Source organism: Somniosus microcephalus, chromosome 4, assembly GCF_052327205.1.
Source record: "Somniosus microcephalus isolate GS21.2 chromosome 4, FLI_Smic_1.0, whole genome shotgun sequence".
Classification (NCBI taxonomy): domain Eukaryota; kingdom Metazoa; phylum Chordata; class Chondrichthyes; order Squaliformes; family Somniosidae; genus Somniosus; species Somniosus microcephalus.
In genome coordinates this window covers 77,900,144-77,915,547 of record NC_140990.1, presented here as the reverse complement: position 1 = coordinate 77,915,547, position 15,404 = coordinate 77,900,144, and positions in this window count along the sequence as shown.

Below are 15,404 nucleotides of genomic sequence, written 5' to 3'. Positions count from 1 at the left end.
ATGCTGCTGCACATCTGCTTATTGTCTCTTAATGGATTGTTTCTGTCTGAGGTATTGCGTACGTCCTGTGCATCTCTCCCTCTGTCTGGCTGGGAGCGGTCCTATTCCCCTGTGGGACAGGAGTGGTGCAGGTCTGATATTGTTGTTTTGCATGGGGATCCTTTCTGGCCTCGGTTGGTGTGTTGGTGGTCCTTGTAGTGTTCCTGATATGTATCCCGCTGATCTCTGGTGGTCGGGGGGGGGTCCTCTTGGAGTCTGGGTATGGACCCGGTTAAAAGCGACGTCCTTCAGGGCTTTAGCAAAGATCGATATTCTTTGCCTTTGGATGTGGACGTGGCCGTAAAGACATTCCTCATTGAGGGTGGGGTGTTGGGCCAGGTGTACGTTGTGGTTTGATTCGCAGTCTCTTGCTATGCTGGCATTTATCTCATGAATTGTGTTGTTGTTGAAGTCTGTTCTCGGCAATATTGTGGAAACAGTGATTCTAGTGTTTGGAAATGTACTGCTTGCCTTCCTAATCGTTGCTCTGAGCGGTGTTGCTACTTCTTTCTGTTGGGTCTTTAGGTCATTTGTGCCCGTGTGTATTATTATGTGTTGGGGGGAGCCTAATCTGGCTTTGGTCAGCCATCCCATGGCTCTGTTTGTTGTTGGGCACCAGATCTTTTCTACTTTACTTCTAGGGAATAGCTTTTTCTCCCATAGAAATTTCCCATTTGAGTCTATGAGTATTACGACGTCAGCCTTGTTTGTGTTTACTGTCTGGTGGCTTTCGCTTGGACTCATAGTGTGTGTGCTGGGCTGGGGTGTCTGGTGTGTGCGTACCTCTTGTGAGCGGCTCGCTTGTGGTTCCATGGTGGTGGGGGAAGATTGCGAGTCAGTATGCTGGTCGGTCTGTGTGGCACCCCTTGTATTGTGTGTCTGTTGCTTTTGTTCCGTGTGGGAGTGCAGCCGTTCCGCCCGGCTCTGTCTTGTCTTATCTCTAGCCTCTGGTTGCTGGTCTAATGGTGTTATCTCTCCTCTATGGCTCTCTTCTTTTTCCTGCAGCTCTTTCACCTGATTCCTAAGTAGATTCACCTGGTTCTCAAGTAGCTTCAGCTCTCTCTTGTGTCTCTCCCTCTCCTGATTTTGATCGTCATTCATTTTGAGGAACTCCTCTCTAAGCTTAACCATCTCTATCTCTAATTGATTAAATTTATCTTTTGGTTGTATCTGGCTGTGTGATCCCGGGGTATGTGTCTGGTCGGCCCTGGAAGGCTCACTCACTTCCTGGCTAGGCTGGTCGGCCCTGGAGGGCTCACTCACTTCCTGGCTATGCTGCTCTTCTCTTGGTGGGCTGGGAATGGTAGGGGGACTATGTGTGGCTTCCTCCCTGGTAGTTATGCCGGGGTTTGTCAGTTGTATCGTGTGGCTGTGGTTCCCCGGGGTTAGTGTCTGGTTTGAACTGTGTGGCTCGTTCACCTCCTGACCAGGCAGATTTTCTCCTGGTAAGTTGTCAATGTTGGGGGGAGTGCGGGCCACTCTGGGGCTGTTCTTTCCCCCCTTAGTTAATCTTTTCAGTGTCCTGAAGGCCGTTGCAAATTTGTCGAGGTTGCCTTGCACTAATATTGTTCCGGTATTGTACGCGTTGACCGTCGTGGTTGAACTGTCTCCTGGTGTGTTAATTTTCATTATGGACCCATTTGCGGTATTTTCTAGCTTAACACTGGTATAGTGTGATTTTATTGCTCTGATCCAAGCCACTGGCTGATCTGAGTAGAAAATGAGGTTACTTTTTGTCCCATTGTTGTAACAGTCAGCAAAAAGTGTTTCTGGTTTTCCTCTCATCTGCTGATGCTTGATCGTTTTTATAGCTTTTTTTGCGGTGTTGGGGGGAATCTGGAAGCGGGGCTGTTGTGGATCTTCTGATTCGCTCATTTTTGGTAAAGTATTGTTGATCTTAGAATAAGCTTTTCTGGGGCCCCGGGTTTGGTGTTTCCCTCTCCCTGTTCGCGAACTTTCTCGGTCCCCCTCTCCGACCCCGTGGTCCCTGGGCCTCAGCTTCTGGGTTCACCCTTCTCAGGTCTGGGTCTGTGAGCCGCTGTTTCCCGGTGCCTTTGGGCTGTTCCCCTCCCCCTCAGAGGTCTCTGTGCCTCTGTCTCGGCCTGGCTCCTCGGGCCTTTCCCTGGCTTCAGTCTCCCTCCCTGGGCCCTGTACTCACAGTCTTGGTTTGCTTCTGGAAGCCTTCTGGTTGCTCCCCTTCTCCTCAGAGGTCTCTGGGCCTGGCTCCTCGGGCCTTTCCCGGGCTTTCTATCCCAGCCGCCGCTCGGGCTGTGCCTCGTTCGCCGTTCGGGTGCTGGACTGCGGTCGTCGCTCGGGTGCTGGACTGCGGCCGTCGCTCGGGTGCTGGACTGCGGTCGTCGCTCGGGTGCTGGACTGCGGCCGCCGATCGGGCCGTGTCTCGTTCGCCGCTCGGGCTCCCCGAGTCACCTCGTTCCGGCTGCCGCTGCGTCACCGTGCGGCCTCCCCGATTCGCCTCGTTTCCCGAAGCGGCCTCCCCGAGTCTCCTCGCTCCGGCTGCCGCTGCTTCTCCGTGCGGCCTTCGCCGAGTCACCGCGCCTCGGTTCCCGATGCGGCCGAGTCACCTCGCTTCTGCTGCTGCTGTGGCCCCGTGCGGCCGCTGTTCTTTGGTTTGTATATTTTTTTTTTCCCTTATTTCTTTTTTTTTCTTTGGCTTTTTTTTTCTAATTTCCTCTGGTTTTTTTTTTCCTTTGGTGGTCTCTTTGGTGGTCTTTTCCTTCCTTACTTAATCTAGACTAAACTAAACTTAAACTTAACTAAACAAAACTAAACTAACTTAACTAGAACTAAATTTAACTTTAAAACCTTTTTAAACTTGAAATGAACCTTTTTTTCCCCCACTTTAAACACTAAAAACACTAAAAATTCAGCAGCCCATCTTCAGCGTGTGTATTCACTCTGTCTGGCTGGCTGGCTCACACAGAGGGCGGAGCTCGGAATCTCTCCCAAGGAGCCGATCACATTTACAATGTGTGACTGGCTCAAATCAAACCAGGAATTCTGCCTGATTGGTTGGTTGTTGTTAACACCAAGGATCTCACTTGCAAATTCTACCCGGAAATAGAGACAGAAAATCCTTGCGGGATCAGGGTAAGGTTAATGTAGCTTCTAATAATTTCTGTATGTTATTCTCCCATTTCTCCCTTGACTCTTCCTCTCTGACGCCTATTTCCCGCTCTGATCGGTCCCACAGCACTGGGGATGCGGCTGTTCTGTGAGTGTGGCTCAGACTGTGACTGAGGGCAGCCCATTTAACACCGGGGATTGATTCCAGGGCTAAGCCCACTCCTGGTCTCCACCAGTCTCCCCACAGACACATTTTAGGAACGGTTGCGGGACAGAAAGCAGGAACATGAACTCTGGGAATTTACCCGATACTGGTCCAGCGCCGCCTCCCTATTTCACAATTCACAGTTCAGACGGACAGGGCGGAGAATCTGCGTCCCTCTGACTCGGAATGACTTTTTTACTGTAACACTCACTGAACCGTTTGTGTCCAGTACATGTTTATTTAACATCGAAACATAGAAGATAGGAGCAGGAGTAGCCCATTCGGCCCTTCGAGCCCGCTCCGCCATTCAATGAGATCATGGCTGATCATCCAAACTCAGTACCCTGTCCCTGCCTTCTCGCCATATCCCTTGATCCCTTTAGCCTTAAGAAATATATCCAACTCCTTCTTGAATATATTTAATGAACTGGCCTCCACCGCCCTCTGTGGCAGAGAATTCCACAGGTTCACCACTCTCTGGGTGAAGAAATTCCTCCTAATTTCTGTCGTAAATGGCTTACCCCTTATCCTTAGACTGTGACCCCTGGTTCTGGACTCCCCAGCCATCAGAAACATCCTTCCTGAATCTAGTCTGTCCAGGCCTAACAGAATTTTATATGTTTCGATGAGATCCCCTCTCAATCTTCTAAACTCCAGTGAGTATAAGCCCAATCGACCCAATCTCTCCTCATACGTCATTCCTGCCATCCCAGGTATCAGCCTGGTGAATCTTCGCTGCACTCCTTCCATGGCAAGAACGTCCTTCCTCAGGTAAGGCGACCAAAACTGCACACAATACTCAAGGTGCGGTCTCACCAAGGCCCTGTACAACTGTAGCAAGACATCCTTCTTCCTGTACTCGAACCCTCTTGCTACGAAGGCCAATGTACCATTTCCCTTCTTAACCGCCTGCTGCACCTGCATGCTTACCTTCAGCGACTGGTGCACAAGAACACCCAGGTCTCTTTGCACTTCCCCTTCTCCCAATCTATTGCCATTCAAATAATAATCTGCCTTCCTGTTTTGGCCACCAAAGTGGATAACCTCACATTTATCCACATTATAGTGCATTTGCCATGTTTCTGCCCAATCACCCAACCTGTCCAAATCGTGCTGGAGTTTCACGACATCCTCCTCACAGCATACCCTCCCACCCAACTTTTAGTCGTCTGCAAATTTGGAGATATTACATCCAATTCCCTCGTCCAGATCATTAATATATATTGTGAACAGCTGGGGTCCTAGGACCGATCCTTGCGGTACCCCACTAGTCACTGCCTGCCACTTGGAAAATGACCCGTTTATTCCAACTCTTTGTTTTCTGTCCGCCAACCAGTTCTCTATCCAAGTCAATACCTTGCCCCCAATCCCATGTGCCTTAATTTTGCACGCTAATCTCTTATGCAGGACCTTATTGGAAGTCCAAATACACCACATCCACTGGTTCTCCCTTATCTATTTTACCAGTTACATCCTCAAAAAATTCCAGTAGATTAGTCAAGCATGATTTACCTTTTGTAAATCCATGTTGACTTTGTCCGATCCTGTCACTGCTTTCCAAGTGCTCTGCTATTACATCTTTTATAATGGACTCTAGCATTTTCCCCACTACCGATGTCAGGCTTACCGGTCTATAATTCCCCGCTTTTTCTCTAACACCTTTTTTGAATAGTGGGGTAACATTAGCTACCCTCCAATCCATGGGTACTGTTCCAGAGTCTATAGAGTTCTGGAAGATGACCAGCAATGCATCTACTATTTCTAGGGCCACTTCCTTAAGTACCCTGGGATGTAGATTATCAGGCCCTGGGGATTTATCGGCCTTCAGTCCCATCAATTTCCCTAACACCATTTCCCTACAAATACTGATTTCTTTCAGTTCCACCCTTTCATCAGACCCTATGTTCCCCGGCATCTCTGGGAGGTTATTTGTGTCCTCCTTTGTGAAGAGAGAACCAAAATATGTATTTAGTTGGTCTGCCATTTCTTTGTTCCCCATTATAAATTCCCCTGATTCTGACTGCAAGGGACCTACGCTTGACGTCACCAATCTTTTTCTCTTCACATATCTATAAAAGCTTTTACAGTCAGTTTTTATGTTCCCTGCAAGCTTACTCTCATATTCTATTTTCCCTTTCTTAATTAATCCCTTTGTCCTCCTTTGTTGAATCCTAAACTGCTCCCAATCCTCAGGATTATTGCTTTTTCTGGCCAATTTATATGTCCTCTCCTTGGATCTTATGCTATCCCTAATTTCCCTTGTTAGCCACGGTTGAGTCACCTTTTTTGTTTTATTTTTATGCCAAACTGGGATGAACAAATTCTGTAGCTCATCCATTTGGTCTTTGAATGTTTGCCATTGCCTATCCACCGTCAACCCTTTGAGTGCCATTCCCCAATCAATCCTACCCAATTCGCTCCTCAGACCATCGTAGTTTCCTTTATTTAAATTGAGGACCCTAGTCTCTGATTCAACAACTTCATTCTCCATCTTCATGAAGAATTCGATCATATTATGATCGCTCCGACCCAAGGGGCCTCGTACAACAAGATTGCTAATTAATCCTTTCTCGTTACATAATACCCAGTCTAAGATGACCTGATCTCTGGTTGGTTCCTCGACATATTGGTCCAGGAAACCATCCCGTAAACACTCCAGGAATTCCTCCTCCACAGTATTGTTACTAATTTGGTTAGCCCAATCTATATGTAGATTAAAGTAACCCATGATGACTCCTGTGCCCTTATTGCATGCTTCTTTAATTTCCCTTTTAATGCCATCCCCAACCTCCGCCTCACTGTTTGGAGGTCTATATACCACTCCCACTAACGTTTTTTTCCCCTTAGTATTCCTCAATTCTACCCATACAGATTCCACATCACCAGAGGTAATATCCTTCATTACAATTGTGTTAATCCCTTCTTTAACCAGTAATGCTACCCCACCTCCCTTTTGACTGGTCTTTGGGACCAGCAGATCAGACCGAACACACAGTTCAGCTCAGTAAAAGGTTAACACATTGGCACTGGCCGATTCTCGCTCTGCCGAACAGCTGGAATCTCAGCCCCTGGTTCCCTGAGGCCGGACTGAATGCCTCCCAGGCACAACATCGGAGCAACTCCCGAGGCAAAGCTTGTCCCTGATTAATTATAATAATGAGGCGCTGTATAATCGAGAACTGTCAGTTTAACTGGGCCAGGAGCGGGTGTGGTTTAGGGGGAGGATGGCTCAGGGATTGTGTTTTTGCTGAAAATGTTCATGTTAATGAGGCGGTTATTGTCAAAGTGTCTGAACACAGTGCGGCCGCTCCCTTTAGAGAGAAACAGACTAAGGAATAGAAACATAGAAGATAGGAGCAGGAGTAGGCCATTCGGCCCCTTGAGCCTGCTCCGCCATTCAATGCGATCATGGCTGATCATCCAAACTCAGTACCCTGTCCCTGCCTTCTCCCCATATCCCTTGATCCCTTTAGCCTTAAGAAATATATCCAACTCATTCTTGAATGTGTCTGTTTTACTGAACGTCCCTGGAACAAGAGGAGATGAAGCAAAGTTTGCAACTAAATTTGTTCACGGGTGAAGTGGCAGCGAATTGTCAAACCGGTTGGATTTGGTTCCAGCAGACAGGCTCAAATCAAACCAGGAACTTCTACCTGATTCAACAGCAAAATACAGCAGATGCTAGAAATCTGAAATAACAACAGAAAACGCTGGAAAAACTCAGCACGCCAGGCAGCATCCGTGGAGAGAGAAACAGAGTTAACGTTTCAGGTCGATGACCTTTCGCCAAAACTGGGGAAAAAAAGCAGGAAAATGAACTGATTTTAAAGCAAGTTTAGGAGCTGGGAAATGGGGGAGGGGCTGAAAGAACAAAAGGGAACTTCTGCCTGATTGGTTGGTTGTTGTGAAATTACAAGGAAATAACTTGCAAAATCTACATGGAAACAGGACAGACATAGATGCACCAACCAGGGCACATCTCCATGAACACACGGACAATGTCACTGCGCAGGTTGGGCCTATACTCATTGGAGTTTAGAAGAATGAGAGGTGATCTTATTGAAACATATAAGATTCTGAGGGGGATTGACAGGGTCGATGCTGAGAGGATGTTTCCCCTCGTGGGGAAATCTAGAACTCGGGGGCATAGTTTCAGAATAAAGGGTCGCCCTTTTAAGACGGAGATGAGGAGGAATTTCTTCTCTCAGAGGGTCGTGAATCTTTGCAATTCTCTGCCCCAGAGAGCTGTGGAGGCTGGGTCATTAAATATATTCAAGGTGGAGATGGACATATATTTGAGCTACAGGGGAGTCAAGGATTATGGGGAGCGGGCGGGAAAGTGGAGTTGAGGCCTAGATCAGATCAGCCATGATCTTATTGAATGGCGGGGCAGGCTCGAGGGGCTGAATGGCCAACTCCTGCTCCTATTTCTTATGTTCTTATCTTGTGTATGTAGATAGATGTCATATTCATAAAATACTGTAATTTAATATCAAACTCAACAAATCAAATATTAAGCACATCTGTGAATAAAAATATACACTACCGCCAGACTGTAAAACCGAGTGAATGATCAATTAATTCCTCAGTGATCACCCGCTCCATATTACCCTCCAGAATATTCCCGACCTCAGGAATAAGGCTGGTTCTGGCCTGTACTGTGTAAGTTAATCTTACCACTGGGCGCTCCCAGTGCGGAGTCTCGGCCGCTAGGAGCCCGTCTGGAGCTCGGTTGTGGAGATCAGCGGGACTCTCTGGATTTCACTGGGCAGCTGTCTGTGTCACACCTGCTGTGGAGAGTTGATGGTCGGGAAATGCTCAATCCCGGAGCTAGCAGCTGTTGTACTGATGGGGAAGGAGGGATTTGATATCCTGTTTACCAAGGCAACGTTCTCCTTTTCATTTTACTAGTTCTGTCTAACCCTCCTATTCATATTGTATTTATTACAGAGCTGGGAACGCCAGTCACCACCATGGCTGAAGGTCCAAACTGGGGAAAAGTTCCAGCAACTTCAACAAGAGTGAGAATGGACACAGGTATGTGCATAAAATACTTTTAAATATTTCTGTCCTGACAAAAGGGTTCAGATCTCGTGCACGAACCTGTAGCTCACACAGGAAGAGGGAACAGGACAGGGGCTGAGTAGAAAGAGGGAAGTGAGTGACCATCTAGAGGGGCACCGCAGTCACAGGTAGAGGGAGTCCCTGAGCACTGGAACTGTCCAATAGAGACCTGGTATTGGGGACTATATGGTGGATAGAGACAGTGACTCAGAGGAGGGTCTTCATGAGCAACAGTGTGACATCAGAGAGCAGGAGGCCACCCCAAGTGGGGCGGGGGAGAGAGGCAGGTGAGGCACAGGAACAGGAGAGCGTTAGTGGTGGGAGAGTCTATCGTCTGGGGCACAGGACTACAAACCCAGCCTCAAGATGGCGATCTCTGTATTGTTTTGCAAGGATAGTTAAAGGATGGCAACATGAGGCAGGTGAGTGTGCGGCTGCTGGACTGGAGCTCGAGGGAAGGGTTCGTGTTCTTGGGGCACTCGGGTGAGTTCAGGGAGAAGGGAAGGGGCGGCCGCGATCTGAACCAACCAATAGCAATGGTTTTTCAGAAAGGGTGAATGGAGCCGTGAGAAGGGTATCAGCTGATCTGACTGCAGGGCGGGAAATATCCGGATCTTAGGCTAGAGAATGGAATTCAAAAAACTGTTGGAGCAGAAACAGAAAACAGTGAAAGGTTATTAGGAGGGAATAAGAAAGGAGGTTTTCAAGTAGTGACAGAAAAAGTCACTCAGTATTAAACAAACACAAACGTTACAACATTCCAGAAAATGGAGTTGGGATTGAGTGTTATGTATGTAGCTCACACAGAGGCGACATGAGCAAACATTGTTTTATGCAGCGAGTTGTTGCGATCTGGAATGCACTGCCCGAAAGGCTGATGGAAGTAGATTCAATAGTAACTTTCAAAAGGGAACTGGATAAATACTTCAAGGGAAAATTACAGGGCTACGGGGATAGAGCAAGGGAGTAGGAGTAATTTACTAGCTTTATCAAAGAGCTGGCACAGGCACGATGGGCTGAATGGTCTCCTTCTGTGCTGTATCATTCTGTGCTGTATCATTCTATCATTCTATGTGAATCTGCTAATCCTTCCAAAAGCATTTGGAAAGTCAGGAGCATGAGAGATGTGATCGAGTATCTATAAGACCAGGCCAGGGTTTTCCACAGGACTCCAATCGGAATGTTGCTGGTTACAATATTTTCAGGCCAGAGAAGAATAGTCGCAGACTCCAGTATTAATAAAGGATTCCAGGACAGCGCTGGAACAACAACAAACTTGGATTTATATAGCGCCTTTAACATTGTAAAACGTCCCAGGGCACTTCACAGGAGCGTTAGCAAACAAAATTTGACACTGAGCCACACAAGGAGGTAGTAGGACAGGTCAACAATAGCTTTTTCAAAGAGGTAGGTTTTAAGTAAATTATTAAAGCAGGAAAGAGGTGGAGAGGTTTAGAATGAGCGTGTTCCAGGGAGCTGTATGAAGATAGAGTCCACATGGATGCAGTTCACATGAAGGGAAACAGCACAATTGTGGGTGGGTTTTGCAGGTCAGCAAGCAGTGGAGGGGAGATAGAGGGGGAACTGGGGAAACTACTTGTGGAGGGTGACGTTTTGGGGAGATACATAATATTTCCTTTAGTTCCTAAAAGTGATGGTGGAAGTAAAAATGAAGACATACTAGAGGAGGTTGTGGGTCCATCGTTGAAGATTACTTTGGAGAAGGAGTTGGATCTGATCAAAATATCCGAGGTTGATGTCGTTGGGCCCAGAGATAATGCACCCCAGGCTGTTAAAGGGAGTCAAAGAGGAAATCGGAGGGATTCTGACCACAATTTTTCAATGCTTATGTAATAAAACTTTAGATGTAACACCTACCCTTATACCTCCCCCCTGCCCTTATACCTCCCCCCTTCCCACTGTCCAGGGCCCCAAACATCCCTTCCAGGTGAAACAGCGATTTACTTGTACTTCTTGCAATCTAGTATACTGTATTCACTGCTCACGATGCGGCCTCCTCTACATTGGGGAGACCAAACGCAGATTGGGCGACCGCTTTGCGGAACACCTCCGTTCAGTCCGTAAGGGTGACCCCGAGCTTCCAGTCACCTGTCTCTTTAATTCTCCGCTCCACTCCCACTCTGACCTCCCTGTCCTCAGCCTCTTACACTGTTCCAATGAAGCTCAACGTAAGCTCGAGGAACAGCACCTCATCTTTCGATTAGGCACTTTACAGCCTTCCGGACTCAACATCGAGTTCAACAATTTCAGATCATAACCTCAGCCGCCATTTTTTGGGCGGTAGCTGTTGCTGATGATTTTAGATATTCCCATTTTATAGAATCGTAGAATGGTTACAGCACAGAAGGAGGCCATTCAGCCTGTCAAGCCCGTGCCGGCTCTCTGCAAGACCACTTCAGCGAGTCCCACTCCCCGCCCTTTCCCCGTAACCCTGCAAATTTCTTTACTTCAGGTACTTATCCAATTCCCTTTTGAAAGCCATGATTGAATCTGCCTCCACCACCCTTTCAGGCAGTGCATTCCAGATCCTAACCACTCGCTGCATAAAAAGTTTTTCTTATGTCTCCTCTTCTAGGCCCATCCTTTGTTTCTGTACTTGTCCCATTACCTCTCCTTTTGCCTCGCACCCTCCTCCCTTTTGTCAGTTAATCTCTCCTGCCTTCCACCCTATCACAGACCTTCCCTTTTGTTCCTTCCTCCTCTTCCCCGCTTTCCCTGCCCCTACACTTGTTTAACATCGGTTCCATCTCTCACTTTTTCCAGTTCTAACGAAGGGTCATCGACCTGAAACGTTAACTCTGTTTCTCTCTCCACAGAGGCTGCCTGACCTGCTGAGTGTTTCCAGCATTTTCTGTTTTTATTAAAAATACACAGGTGGACTGAAAGTGCTCGAGCAATACCTCGGCTCAAATAGAGAGAGAGGATCAAGCGGCGAACTAGAGACCAATTCGTCTCTGTCAGTTGTGGGCAAGCTCCTCGTATCGGTAATTCCAGGTCGAATTAATGGGTATTTGGAGATCCGGGGGATGATGGGGGCGGCTGGGACAGACAAAGCGTGATTGACAAATTTGATACAACTTTGTGAGGACATGACAATATACATTGATGGAATGGGTAGTGGTGTGTACGGGTTTTTAGGAGGCGTTTGATAATGTGGCTCACAGGAGGCTTCAGTCAAAGAGGAAATGTAGCCACTTGGGTAGACAATTGATAATGTGTTTAGTTTTCTCCATTTGTGTTCACAGATCCGAACTCTACAATCACTGAGCTCCTGGCAAAGTGCAACGATTACGAACTGTTCCAGTTGATGAAGTTCTACCGGGACAGACTAGAACATGCGGTTGAAAGAGGGGTGGACGGAGTCAGCTCGTTGTTAACATACGAGAGGCATTTCAGTGGACAAGAACATCGGGTAAGTGGGAGGGACACAGAATGAGATTAGATTATTTAAACATCACAGAACTGCCAGGACATCAGATCTTAGAATCATAGAATGTTACAGAACAGAAACAGGCCAAATAGCAAAGGAATGGATTGAAAACCCGATGGGGTGCGGGGTTTCTCCTCTCCCAGACATCACCGGGGGTCAGTTTCAACTTCGGCAAAAGCGCAATCCGGCAGCAGAACTTTCCGTGCAGCGTCACTCCCCGGGAGAGCACTTTAGGAAATTGCATGTCAAACAGATTCTAAAGTTCTGTCCGTTACCTTTTAATGGAATAGAACTAAATGGAAAAGATAATCTGGCATGGTGTAAAATGGACGGTCCTTCAGGTACCACCTACTCAAGCTGAAAATCTAGGCAACCTAGTCCAATCCAGACCTCCTACTCGCTACCCATTACCGTTAATATCCCACCTAGTTCAATCCCGACCTCCTGTTCACTACCCATTACCGTTAATATCCCCCCTAGTCTAATCCCGACCTCCTGTTCACTACCCATTACCGTTAATATCCCCCCTAGTCTAACCCCGACCTCCTGTTCACTACCCATTACCGTTAATATCCCCCCTAGTCTAATCCCGACCTCCTGTTCACTACCCATTACTGTCAATATCCCCTAGTCTAATCCCGACCTCCTGTTCACTACCCATTACCGTTAATATCCCCCCTAGTCTAATCCCGACCTCCTGTTCACTACCCATTACCGTTAATATCCCACTTGGTCTAACCCCGACCTCCTGTTCACTATCCATTACCGTTAATATCCAACCTAGTCTAATCCCGCCCTCCTGTTCACTATCCATTACTGTTAATATCACCCCTAGTCTAATCCCGACACCCTGCTCACTACCCATTACTGTGAATATCCCACCTAGTCTAATCCCGACATCCTGTTCACTACACATTACTGTCAATATCCCCTAGTCTAATCCCGACATCCTGTTCACTACTCATTACCGTTAATATCCCACCTAGTCTAATCCCGACATCCTGTTCACTACACATTACTGTCAATATCCCCTAGTCTAATCCCGACCTCCTGTTCACTACCCATTACCGTTAATATCCCACCTAATCTAATCCTGACCTCCTGTTCACTACGCGTTACCATTAATATCCCCCCTAGTCTAACCCCGACCTCCTGTTCACTATCCATTACTGTCAATATCCCCTAGTCTAATCCCGCCCTCCTGTTCACTACCCATTACCGTTAATATCCCCCCTAGTCTAATCCCGACCTCCTGTTCACTACCCATTACCGTTAATATCCCCCCTAGTCTAATCCCGACCTCCTGTTCACTACCCATTACAGTTAATATCCCACTTGGTCTAACCCCGACCTCCTGTTCACTACCCATTACCGTTAATATCCCCCCTAGTCTAATCCCGACCTCCTGTTCACTACCCATTACAGTTAATATCCCACTTGGTCTAACCCCGACCTCCTGTTCACTATCCATTACCGTTAATATCCAACCTAGTCTAATCCCGCCCTCCTGTTCACTATCCATTACTGTTAATATCACCCCTAGTCTAATCCCGACATCCTGCTCACTACCCATTACTGTCAATATCCCCTAGTCTAATCCCGCCCTCCTGTTCACTATCCATTACTGTTAATATCACCCCTAGTCTAATCCCGACATCCTGTTCACTACACATTACTGTCAATATCCCCTAGTCTAATCCCGACATCCTGTTCACTACCCATTACTGTCAATATCCCCTAGTCTAATCCCGACATCCTGCTCACTACCCATTACTGTCAATATCCCCTAGTATAATCCCGACATCCTGTTCACTACCCATTACTGTCAATATCCCCTAGTCTAATCCCGACATCCTGTTCACTACCCATTACTGTCAATATCCCCTAGTCTAATCCCGACATCCTGCTCACTACCCATTACTGTCAATATCCCCTAGTCTAATCCCGACATCCTGTTCACTACACATTACTGTCAATATCCCCCCTAGTCTAATCCTGACCTCCTGTTCACTACCCATTACCGTTAATATCCCACCTAGTCTAATCCTGACCTCCTGTTCACTACCCATTACCGTTAATATCCCCGCAGTCTAATCCCGACATCCTGTTCTCTACCCATTACCGTTAATATCCCCCCTAATCTAATCCTGACATTCTGTTCACTACCCATTACCGTTAATATCCCACCTAGTCTAATCCCGACCTCCTGTTCACTACCCATTACCGTTAATATCCCCCCTAATCTAATCCTGACATCCTGTTCACTACCCATTACCGTTAATATCCCACCTAGTCTAATCCCGACCTCCTGTTCACTACCCATTACCGTTAATATCCCCCCCAGTCTAATCCCGACCTCCTGTTCACTACCCATTACCGTATATCGCACCTAGTCTAATCCTGTTCACTACCCATTACTGTTAATATCCCACCTAGTCTAATCCCGACCTCCTGTTCACTACCCATCACCGTTAATATCCCACCTAGTCTAATCCCGACCTCCTGTTCACTACCCATTACTGTTAATATCCCACCTAGTCTAATCCCGACCTCCTGTTCACTACCCATTACTGTTAATATCCCCCCTAGTCTAATCCCGACCTCCTGCTCACTACCCATTACTGTTGATATCCCCCTAGTCTAATCCCGACCTCCTGTTCACTACCCATTACTGTTAATATCCCACCTAGTCTAATCCCGACCTCCTGTTCACTACCCATTACCGTTGATATCCCCCTAGTCTAATCCCGACCTCCTGTTCACTACCCATTACCGTTAATATCCCCCCTAGTCTAATCCCGACCTCCTGTTCACTACCCATTACCGTTGATATCCCCCTAGTCTAATCCCGACCTCCTGTTTACGACCCATTACCGTTCATATCCCGCCTAGTCTAATCCCGACCTCCTGTTCACTACCCATTACCGTTGATATCCCCCCAGTCTAATCCCGACCTCCTGTTCACTACCCATTACCGTTGATATCCCCCTAGTCTAATCCCGACCTCCTGTTCACTACCCATTACCGTTAATATCCCCCCTAGTCTAATCCTGACCTCCTGTTCACTACCCATTACTGTCAATATCCCCCCTAGTCTAATCCTGACCTCCTGTTCACTACCCATTACTGTCAATATCCCACCTAGTCTAATCCTGCCCTCCTGTTCACTACCCATTACTGTTAATATCCCACCTAGTCTAATCCTGCCCTCCTGTTCACTACCCATTACTGTCAATATCCCACCTAGTCTAATCCCGACCTCCTGTTCACTACCCATTACTGTCAATATCCCACCTAGTCTAATCCTGACCTCCTGTTCACTACCCATTACCGTTAATATCCCCCCTAGTCTAATCCCGCCCTCCTGTTCACTACCCATTACTGTCAATATCCCCCCTAGTCTAATCCCGCCCTCCTGTTCACTACCCATTACTGTCAATATCCCCCCTAGTCTAATCCTGACCTCCTGTTCACTACCCATTACTGTCAATATCCCACCTAGTCTAATCCTGCCCTCCTGTTCACTACCCATTACCGTTAATATCCCCCCTAGTCTAATCC